Source organism: Cherax quadricarinatus, chromosome 82, assembly GCF_038502225.1.
Source record: "Cherax quadricarinatus isolate ZL_2023a chromosome 82, ASM3850222v1, whole genome shotgun sequence".
Taxonomy (NCBI): Eukaryota; Metazoa; Arthropoda; class Malacostraca; order Decapoda; family Parastacidae; genus Cherax; species Cherax quadricarinatus.
Window position 1 is genome coordinate 19,755,588 of NC_091373.1, and position 10,920 is coordinate 19,766,507.

Sequence of the window (10,920 nt, forward strand, 5' to 3'; positions counted from 1 at the left end):
AGCTGACCAGTGTAATGCAAAAAAACCTGTGTTCTGTGTCCCACCAACGTCAGGGCCAATGACATATTGAGGATGTAGGATCCCTTGGAGCCCTTCAGATGGCCCATTCTTCAAGACTCCCATCGTCGCCGAATGGACCCGACCATAACTGCTAAATGCCTCCTTCAGCCCATACACAATTGCCTCGAAAGGCAAATTACACACCTTAACCCATGTGTAATATTTGGATACATCATGCATGATGACGTCCACCACCAAGTTGTCAGTTATTCTCTTCTCCTGGAATTCTTCAACGAGCTTGTCTTACAAATTGGCATGATTCAATGTGGCGAAGATCCTTGACATCCTGTTCAGCACCACACTATATAATTCCTCTGTTGATACACCGTAGATATGTCTGATGATGATTGGCAATAAGATGTTCATCGTTGCAGTACTAAGCGTGCCTCTGACCAGCTCTATGCAGATGGTGTTTACACAGCATCCCCCTTCCTCTGCCATTTTGTCAGTGCACTGCCAAAGAAAAGCACCAGATGGCAGGTGTAGCAGTCCAAGCGAGCGTCCTCTCTCCCCAGTGGTTGAGAGGTGAATGAATAGTGGCCCGGTGGCCTGGTGGCTAAAGCTCCCGCTTCACACACGGAGGGCCCAGGTTCGATTCCCGGCGGGTGGAAACATTTCGACACGTTTCCTTACACTATTGTTCTGTTCACCTAGCAGCGAATAGGTACCTGGGTGTTAGTCGACTGGTGTGGGTCGCATCCTGGGGGACAAGATTGAGGACCCCAATGGAAATAAGTTAGACAGTCCTCGAAGACGCACTGACTTTCTTGGGTTATCCTGGGTGGCTAACCCTCTGGGGTTAAAAATCCGAACGAAATCTTAAGTATAGTGAGCAGAGGAGTAAGGAAAAACAAAGTCTAAGGTCGAAAAGTAAGCCCCCGATAGAATTTTTAAGTGTTCGACATTAAATGTGAATGGCCTAAGGGCAGACGTAAAACGCAGATAGTTTAATGAATTTTTTTAGCAGATACAGCATCGAGGTTATATTTCTACAGGAGGATAATTATAAGAATGGACGAGAATTGTTAGTTGATGGGTATCATGTGTTTGCAGGGTATACGGAAAAAAAAAGGAGGTGCAGCTGTTTTAATATCGCAGGCAAGTTCTTTTTGAATTTTACGTTGGGAAGAAGTGGGGGGGGGACGGGAGAATACTGAGGGTAGACGAGACACTGGGTGTAGAGAGGGTGTTTTGTGAGTGTATATATGTCGGCGGATAGTAATAGGCATGTAAAAGAGGAATTTGTTAGGGATACCTAAATATATCATATGCAAGGATTGCCTGTATATGCATTGTTATAGTGTAATTTGTCGGAAAGATGTTGAGCCGAGGGGTGCAGGGTGTGTTTCAGGGGTTTTGAGGGAAGTTTTAGGTTGAGCAGGATTGGTGGATGTAGTGGGGGGAGAGGGTGGAAGGTGGAGCACACACGTGTGTGCAGGGTATGCGGTGTGATTGGACCGTATGTGTGTCTCACCAGGGATAATGGTTGCTAAAACGAAAGTAATGGATGTCGTGTTTTCAGAACATAGGGATGGTGGTGGATGTGGGGTGGGGTGGATTACCGAGGCGTTATCTGGGTTACTGGAAACTTAATGTGAGTTTGTTAGAGGGGAAGAAGGATGGCAATAGTTTTGTTGATTGGTGGATGCAAGCATAATCTAATGGGAGAAGGGGGGGGCGATTGTGAAGGCTTACTCAGCCCTGTAACAACTTCAGTCAGTATTACTAAGGCTGGCTCCTCCTCAGGAAAATTAATGCATAGAAAAAGAACAAAAACTGACAAACATAAACACTTTATTATTTAGAAAATATAAAATATAAAACACTTAAATATGAAATATTGATCCTACATTAAAGAAAATGAAAATGAAAAATATAAATGATATCTGAATTCAACGCTAATATATATAAAACTTGAGTGTCTGGTGTTGGTGACACTGCGTGTTGTTGAAATCGTAGTCGTTTCTGATGGTGTGGGGGGGGGTCGCAGGTGTTGGTGACAACCCACCGGCTAGTTCTTCACAGAGTCTATAGCCATAAAATAATCTATCCAGATGACAGGAAAGCAGGTTCTTTACCGCTGCAATGATGAGGGGTTACGTCCTGATTCTTCATACATGTGCACAGGCAAGTAGATAAAACATGGGACATCTCAGGACGTTAGTCCGTCTCCTTCAATCTACTCATTGGTTGGCAGGTGACCCATTCTGTCATTCCAAGCTGGAAAGAGACAGGTTACCCACTGCTTAAGAAATCACTCTCCATGATAAGTACAATACCTAAAAGACGTGGTGATTATTAAGACATTTAACATAGAGCAAGACTGAAAGGACTAAGTTTATTATTGGTCAAAAGTGAAGCTTTCAACCAATAAGTCCACTAGAATATGAGCAGGCATGCACTTACAGTAGTGCTGGGAGCTGTGAGTTGAGTGATTACTGTTTGGCCGGAGCCCCACACGTCACCTTTTTTGGGGGGGGGGGAAAGAGGGAGGGGAAGGGATAGCGGGAGCTAGACTGACCCTACCTTAAAAAGCAGCCGGCAATCAAACTATCACTTTCGGGGAGGGGGAAAAAGGGGGGGGGAATAGCGGGAGCTGGACTTACCCTACCTTAACAAGTAGCCGGCAATGAAACTATTGTTACTATATGCTCACTCGCTACTCCTATCTATTGAACTTTTCCCTCACACTCCCCCATACCAAGACTTATAGTCAAGGAGTATAAGAAGAATAGGCGAGGAAAAAGTTCTAGCACGTGGAAGTCGCGTAAGACAAATCTGCTGACTGTCACGACTTAACCAGTAGAGAAATAATTGGATGAACCATTGATATACACTATATGGAACTTAAAAGCTTGGAGAGCCAATGTACACCTCAAGAGGCGACTGTTGGTTCCCTTAAAAGTTTCTAGGTATATCAAAGGTTTGTGATCCATTTCTAAAATGAATTCTTTTCCCAGTAAATAAAATTTAAGCTTGGAGATACCCCACAAGAGCCAAACATTCCGTTTCTATGGTGGAGTATCTCGTTTCTGCAGGAGGGAAGTTTTAGATTTAATAAATATACAGGATCTAGGAGTGTGTGTATTTTGTGCAGTAAGCACCTGACACCTATTGAAAGAACTATTCTTCTTTGTAACCTGAGAATACATGCTTGGCCAAAAATAAGTGTGCTTGAGCTTATGCTATGTCTTACGATGAGCCAAGTGTTTGGTCACTGGCAAATCATGAGCCATTTGAAGAACAGTCTCTCGACATGGTTTAGGAACAACAAGGAGGGAATAATCCATCACTGAAGAATGAGATTTAAATACAGATTTAAATAGGGTACAATTAATATATTCAAACTTATGAGATACGTATCTCTCATGGATAACTTTGTTGTTAAAAGCTTGATTATGACAATCCCGAAGTGAAGGGCAATTGCGCTGTACATTGACAAAGTCATCCTTGGACATAAAATCTGGGAAAAAAAAAGGACTCACTGTGGGAGAAGAGGAGGTATGAGAAACCGGGGTTATGGTCTGAGCCCTAGTCAAGATATTGAGAGTGCCGGAGGCAATACCCTTACTTTCACCCGACGAGTGGACAGGTGATCCTGCTACCTCACTATCGAGAGCAGTATCATCTGTTTCCACCCCCAAATGAACAGTACGAGACAATGCAGCTTCCGGTGCAGAATTGTTAAAGGGCTTATTTAACTTGCAAGGAGGAAGAGCTGGAAAACTTAGATCCACGGGTGGTGACGAAAGATCCGCCTCTGAAGGAAGAACGGCACCTTTAATGTTACCCACTATTATAGAACAAGTAACTGGGGCTAGTACCGCATTAGTCCAACTGGTGAACCATTTAGTTTTCAAGTAACAACGTATTGTAGGGAAAGTATTTTCACCACCAAAGTAATCTGAAAGAATAGAGGACATACGAGAGGTTTTAAAGTAAGGGAACAGTTTGTCAGAAATTACGATGCACGTACATCCAGTGTCACGTAATATATCTGAGACTTTTATACCATTAACTGCTCCTGAACAGAAGGGTGCTTGGTCATTACCATCAACAAAACATCTTCCAACTTTCTCTATTTTCTTGGAAGGACAATCTGGACGTTTATGTCCGATACCACCACACCGATGACATGTTGGTAACAGCTGGTGACTTTTTTTCTGCTGTAGGCTTCTTAATCTTTGGTTCAGGTGAACAATTGCCCTTAAGGTTCGATCCCTTCAGGTCTTTATAGGAATTGTGAGCCACAGCATACAAGTCAGCGGCCTCAGGAACTTCCTCAGTTTTAATCAGGTTACGTTCTCTAATGAATGTTCTTATCTGGTGGGGAAGAGCTGTCAAGAACTGGTCGGCAACCATGAAGTCTCTAAGAGATTCATAACTGTGATCAATTCCTGAACTCTCCATCCAAAAGTCGAACAAACGAAAGAGTGTTACCTGTAACTGCTGAAAGTTCTGGCCATGCTGTAAGGTGGCATACCTGAAATCTTTCCTATAAGAATTTGTGGTTTTCTGATATGCTTTAAGGATTGCCTTCTTCAGTAGGTTATAATTACATATGATATCCTGCGACAAAGCTGCATAGATATTCAAAGCTGTACCAGAAAATAACATCCCTAACCTGGTAGCCCAGGTGTCAGCAGGCCATTCACAGAGGGTAGCGGTATTTTCAAACCTGATAATGTATGAAGTAATGTCTTCACCCTCTGTGAAGGGAGGTAAATTAGGTGTTGGAATATGTGCACTAGCTGCATGATGTTCAATTACTCCTTCCTCTAATTGTTGTTGTGTAAAAGTTAACTTTTTATTCTCTAATTCAAGGTGAGCTTTTTCGAGCTCGCTATCTTTTTCTCTATCTTAACTCAAGTTCTCTAGCTTTTTCCTCAACATCTCTATCCTTTGCTCTTTCCTCAAGTTCTCTTAATTTAACTTGTTCCTCGTGTACTTTAGCTTGTTCCTCACGTACTCTAGCTCTCTCCACACGATCAAGTCTATCACGCTCTTTTTTGTCTTCGCATTCTCTTTCTAGCTGTCTTGGCTTTCTCTTTCAATTCTCTCTCTCTCCTTTTTCTCCTGTCTTTCAAGGTTCTCTTTCTCCTTTTTCTCTTCTCTTTCGATTCTCAATCTCTCCTTTTCAATTCTTTCCTGGATTTTAGCACTAATGAAAGATTCTAAATTTTTCCCTGTTATTCCTAACTTACTTCCAGCATTCATCCAAAACTGTTATTCCTCCATATTTGCAAGAATAACTTAAACTACCAGGGGAAAATAAAATGGGTATCAAAGAAAATGGAGGGTTCAATTTCTGCTCCGCTCAAACTGTAAATAAACCAGAGGGCTTGATCCCTGCTTCAATTAAACAATATGTATTAATGAAAACGAAGGGTTCTATGCCGACTCCAAGCAAACAGTAAGTAGAATGGGGTCCCTTGACCATCCAATCTTCTCACCAACAAATCAAGAGTGTCCTACAACAGTTCCCTTGATATAATAAAGAGTTCAATGAAACAAATTGTCATTGGAAAATCTCGGGTCCCTAGAGTCTAATCCTCCAAAGTGTTTCAAGCTCGAAAGAAAGGTGGCAGAATTAACTATTATATCCTGCTTGACTTGACTTACAATAAATTGAGACTATAACAATCACCAAATCTTTTAAATACCTGTACCGTAGTCCTACTATAGAGAATGATTACTCATGGCTGGTGGTAACCGTCTGTGGTATGCAGCATTGAAGTTCCAATGGTAGATTCGTGATGGAGTTGAATCTTGATTCAGTCGAGCAAATCCTGGCAGGGTCGCCACTTGTGAAGGCTTACTCAGCCCTGTAACAACTTCAGTCAGTATTACTAAGGCTGGCTCCTCCTCAGGAAAATTAATGCATAGAAAAAGAACAAAAACTGACAAACATAAACACTTTATTATTTAGAAAATATAAAATATAAAACACTTAAATATGAAATATTGATCCTACATTAAAGAAAATGAAAAATGAAAAATATAAATGATATTTGAATTCAACGCTAATATATATAAAACTTCGGTGTCTGGTGTTGGTGACACTGCGTGTTGTTGAAATCGTAGCCGTTGCTGATGATGCAGGGGGGGGTCGCAGGTGTTGGTGACAATCCATCGGCTCGTTCTTCACAGAGTCTATAGCCATAAAATAATCTATCCAGATGACAGGAAAGCAGGTTCTTTACCCCTGCAATGATGAGGGGTTACATCCTGATTCTTCATACATGTGCACAGGCAAGTAGATAAAACATGGGACGTCTCAGGACGTTAGTCCTCTCCATGATAAGTACAATACCTAAAAGACGTGGTGATTATTAAGACATTTAACATAGAGCAAGACTGAAAGGACTAAGTTTATTATTGGTCAAAAGTGAAGCTTTCAACTAATAAGTCCATTAGAATATGAGCAGGCATGTACTTACAGTAGTGCTGGGAGCTGTGAGTTGAGTGATTACTGTTTGGCCGGAGCCCCACACATCACCTATAGGGGGGGAAGGAGGGAGGGGAAGGGATAGCGGGAGCTAGACTGACCCTACCTTAACAAGCAGCCGGCAGTCAAACTATCACTTTCGGGGTGGGGGAAAAAGGGGGGGGGAATAGCGGGAGCTGGACTTACCCTACCTTAACAAGTAGCCGGCACTGAAACTATTGTTACTATATACTCACTCGCTACTCCTATCTATTGAACTTTTCCCTCACAGCGATATACTAGGATGGTGGGAGGAGTACACTAAGCCTGGAATACCTAAATTTTATGTAAAGAAGGGTAGGCAAGTAAGTCAATGGAAATATGGGTTGTAGAGGTATCTGGAAGGGCAGTCGAAAGTGTTATGAGGGCATTAGTGGATGAGATAGGAGGAATAAAAACGAGATTGCAGGAATTGCGGAATGAAAGGTTTGATGGTGAGAGAGTGAGGGAAGGCTTGGGGGATGTTTTATGGTGGGATAAGCTATGTGTTTTGAGGAGACTAAGACAACGGCAGAGGATAATGACCATGATGAAGTTGGATGTACATACATATGTGGGAGGATATACAATGGGCAAAGGTTGGATACAACGGGTAGAATGAGCAGTTTTGCTGATACATGGTTTGAGAATTATGAGATGGGGAGCTAGTGAGAATCTGCTGATTCTGGAGGAGGGGATTCAGAGGAATCTTGGGCCGGAAGATAGGGCAGTTATTGAGGGACCCATTGATGAAGAAGTGTGGATGGCTTTAAAAGGAATGAGTGAGGGGGAAACACCTGAGATAGATGGAATACCAAATGATTTTTATTTAAAAAAACTGGGAGTTTATGAAGGAATTCTTAGTGAAATTATTGAATGTGATGGAAACAGTGTATGAGTGTGATGCAAAGAACAGTGGTTGTCGTCCTGATACCAAGAGGGAAGGTACAAAGTAACATACAAGATTACAGGGTATTGTCTTTAATGTGTGGGGATTATAAGCTGTTCGCTAAAGTTTTGGGTAATAAGTTGTGTAGGGTTATAGGGAAGGTAATTGATGAGGGGCAAAAGGGTGTGCCAGGCAGGTCAATATATAGTGGACATGGGAAGATCTAGGATTATATAGAGGAATGTAGGATTGATGGGGAGGGGTTCTTGTGCTGGATTGGAAGGCAGCCTATGATTGTGCAGTCTTTATGGATGATCATGCAGAGAATGAGTTTTGGGGAGGAGATTGTGAAGTGGACGGAAACGCTATACAGAGGTGCTAGGGTACGAGTGCAAATAAATGGTATGTTGGGGACGATGGTCAGTATGGACCAGGGTCTGAGGCAGGGTTGCCCATTGTCGCAGATACTGTTTGCATGCCTGCAAGATCCATTATATAGGATGATAAATGTAGGGGTGAGTGAAGGGGTGTGTAATTTGCCTTTCGAGGCAATTGTGTATGGGCTGAAGGAGGCATTTAGCAGTTATGGTCGGGTCCATTCGGCAACGATGGGAGTCTTGAAGAATGGGCCATCTGAAGGGCTCCAAGGGATCCTACATCCTCAATATGTCATTGGCCCTGACGTTGGTGGGACACAGAACACAGGTTTTTTTGCATTACACTGGTCAGCTGTGGATGTGTCGCCTGTGTTGCTCATATGATCATAAGGCAGCACAGTGCCCCAGGCAGCAATCGTCCAGAGGGCCGGGAGCATCGGCAGTGGAGCAACAATTGTGTGATTTGGGGCCCGAGGGGGATGGCAGAGCTGACTTGCGAAGTGGTTGCTGGAGCTAGGAGGTAGACCATGAGGAACAGTCGGCTGACAGGTGTGTAACACTCCCTGAGTGTTCAAAGGATGTGGACGAATTGTCAGGAGAGCAAGGGTGTCAGGATAGTGTTCCTCAGTAGCGCTTCATGGACGAGGTACTCCAGGAGTTTTTTGGGAAAGACTGTGACTGGTGTCTTCAGTGAAGGTGAGGAAGCCACGACGGTCCCATTGCCTGGGGTAGAGAACTCCAGTGCAGGTACCTTGCAGCAGGTGGTGCAAGTAGAGGTACATCAGGAGCAAGGCCAGGACGTGGATATGAGTGTCAGTGGCGTCTCCAGAAAGAGAACGGCTGAAACGGCGGAGGTAGAGGAGGTTCTCATGCCTGGCCAGCGCCCAGGGAAAGATGCGTGGGTGGCGGAGGAGTTGAAGGAGGTACGGGCTGGTCCAGTGATGCAGGAGCTACGCAGTAGACAGGTACGGTAGAGTGAGGGTGACCAGGTAAAGACCTGCGATGCACCTGGGCGCTGAACGAGGAAAAGTGCCATGAGTAAACCACAGTGGCATAGAGGAAAGCCGCCATTTATATAGCTTTCAGGAGTGTCACTCTTAACGTGAATGGTCTCCGGTTGGAGTTCAAGCGAGTGTGGTTGGTCTGGTTTTTGCGCAGGTATCAGGTACGGATGTGATTTGAGGTTGGACGGTTACAAGGTGTATGTTAGTTCTGTCAGGTAGTTAAAAGGGGGAGTTGCAATAGTCATCAAGGACACCAGCCCCTTGAGCGTCATGACTTGGGAGGAGGGGGGGAGGGTAGTGAGAGTAGATGGGGGTATGGAGTGAGAGGCGCATTTGTCTTATAGGTGCATATATGCCGGCATTGGGTAACGTAAGGAGATTTTGTGAGGGATGACTTCTTGTATTTTTTATGGGCATTGACTGTGGTCATGATCATTAGTGGGGATTGGAACTGTGTGATTCGCGAAATGGATGTGGAACCGAGGGGGGCTGGGTGTGTACTGAAGGTTCTGCGGGACACATTGCAAGATGTTGGTGTTGTGGACATAGTGGGGGGGTCGCTTATCACCTGAGCATACTTTTGTCAGGCGAGAATATGCGGCGCGACTAGACAGGATTTACATAATGCGGGTATGGAGGTGAGGGACGTGCAAATGGTCGATGTAGGTTTCTCAGATCACAGAGCGGTAATAGCTGACTTGCAGCGGGAAGGAGTGGTCAGAGTTCATGCTGGTTATTGGAAGTTGAATGTAGGATTGCTTAGGGGTGAGGAAGGGGGTGAGGGGTTCAAAGAATGGTGGGGTAGGGTCACTGAGGGTAGGGATAGGGGACTGCAGCTCGTTGACTAGTGGGAGTCGAAATCAAAGCCTTGCATTGCAACCTATTTCCGAGGCAGGCTGAGGGAGGAAGCGAGGTGGCGTTATGGCTTACAAAATTATTTGGAATCACAGCTGAAGGATGGTTATGACAGGGGATGTGGAGGGGTGGCAAAGCAGAATCTATAAGGGATAGACATGCAGACATCGGCAACGAACGGTTTAATGGGATACGTTATCGTTCAGGATTGGAGGACGTGCTATGGGGTGACAAGCCGTCTGGGTTTGTGTTACAGAAGTTCTGAGAGCATCGTGCTGTGACTACCATGTTGTGATTAGTGGCAAAGCTCCAGGGTGGGGGGATACCAGGATGGTACGGTTTTTGCCACTACAGACAGCATGAGCTATTATGCTGATGCTTGGTTTTGGAAAAAATGGAGGGGGCGGGTGGGTAGCCGTTTGCGAGATTTGGCAGGGGAGGGTCGAGATGTACTGAGGATGAAGCTTAGAGAGAGGATGAAGGAGGATATATACGTGAGGAGGAGGCAGGAGGATATACGTGAGGAGGTAGTGGAGGTGATTTTTGGGATGCGGACTGGCAAGATGCCGGGTATTGATGGGTTACCAATTAGGCATCTTTTTGTCAGGGTTCTAAATAATATGTTGGCAGGTGGGAGGATGGGTTAGTCCCAATGAATGGGTGTTGTAGTGTTAGTTCCTAAGAAGGGGGCAGGCATGGCCTGAGTGCTTACAGGGCAATTTCTTTAATGTGTGTAGATTACAAGGTTTTTGCGAGAATATTGGGCAATCATTTGAAGGGGGTCCTGGGGTCGGTATTACATGTGGGACAGTATGGAATTCCTGGGAGAAGTATGAGGGAAGGGCATGGATGTATCAGAGATTTCCTGGAGGGGGGTGGGAGGAGGTGTTCTTGGTTTGGACTGGGAAAATGCGTATGATTTTGTGGATAGGAGCTTTATGCCTGAGTGTTTGTTTGGCTTGGGTTTTGGTGCAAAAGTAGTGGGTTGGGTAGAAACATTGTATACCAGTGCAATGATGAGGGTTCAGGTAAATGGACGACTGGGGAGCAATATATGCATGGAATGAGGTTTGAGGCAGGGATGCCCGCTTTCCCAAATCTTGTTCGCTTTCCCAAATCTTGTTCGCACGTGTACAAAACCCGTTTTATGAGCTGATGGAGTGTGGGTGGGGGAGTTTAGTTTAGTTTAATATGTTTATTATGCACCCCATACCCATCCTGTGGGCGGTAGTCAAAAGATTACAGAGGTACATAATTGGTCCAGGGACT